Source organism: Elephantulus edwardii, unplaced genomic scaffold (assembly GCF_000299155.1).
Source record: "Elephantulus edwardii isolate Elephantulus edwardi_28Jun2011 unplaced genomic scaffold, EleEdw1.0 scaffold00039, whole genome shotgun sequence".
In the NCBI taxonomy this organism is placed as follows: Eukaryota; Metazoa; Chordata; class Mammalia; order Macroscelidea; family Macroscelididae; genus Elephantulus; species Elephantulus edwardii.
This window is the reverse complement of record NW_006399789.1, coordinates 13,551,979-13,553,047: the sequence shown is the minus strand read 5'-3', so window position 1 is coordinate 13,553,047 and position 1,069 is coordinate 13,551,979.

The window sequence follows — 1,069 nt, the reverse complement described above, 5'->3', positions numbered from 1 at the left end:
AGCAGTGAAAGATAAATCCCTTATTGTGGAGTTAAGCATTAGTTACAGTGTTGACCCCATCCTTAGCCCAGAGGCTTGACCCACTTACTTCCCAGCTCCACCCTCCACCAGGATAACCCTTCTCATCTGGCAAGTCCCTTCAGAAAATATCTTCCATTGTCCAACCCATGATCTGCCAGCTTGTATCTTAAGCTCTCTTGGCTTCTGTGATTCCAAAAACGTCGACTGCTGCTTAAGAAATACCGAGTGAGTTCAGGCCTTTTAATTTTCTGACTCCAGCTCTTTGCATATTTTGTTAGAAAACTTTGCTTTGTCTTCCCATGCTAAGATTTGAAATCTTCTGTTCAGCTCCTTAACTTCTTGATTTCTTCCCTTTGCTTTGATTTCTTGGCATTCTAGGGCAACATTCAGAGTCTCTTCTGACATTCACCTTGGACTTTTCTTCTTCCTCCATCTTTTTAAAGGCCTTATGCATTCTTCTTGGTTGATATTTCTGATATCCTCCCACAACTCATCTTGTCTTTGCTTATTGGTATTCAAGGCCTCAAATCTATTCATGGATTGTCTTTAAATCCAGAAGGAATCGACTCAAGATCAAACTTTAGTTCTTGTGAATTTGATTTGATTTGATTTGCTTTGACTTTAGTTTGAACTTGAATATAAGTAGCTGATGGTTGGTTTCATAATCAGCACCTGGGCTAGTTTTCACAGCTGATATAGAGTCCAGTGATTTTTCCCACAGATGTAATTTGTCTGATTCCTGGATAGGCCATCAGGTGAGGTCCATGTGTATAGTCGCAATTTGTGTTTCTTATAAAAGGTATTAGCAATGAATAATAAACAGTTGTTTGTACAGAATTCTATCATTCTGTCTCCAGTCTCATTTCTGTCTCTGAGTCCATTATTCTCAACTACCAGTCTTGCTTCCCTGTTCCCAAGTTTGCATTTCAAACCCCACCACTTCACACAAAGTCAGCTTCACTCTAACTGAAGACTGCAACCCCTGCCCAGGACAACCAATATAACAGGAAAGTGGAGAGAAAATGAGAGGACAGATATGATCAGTGAC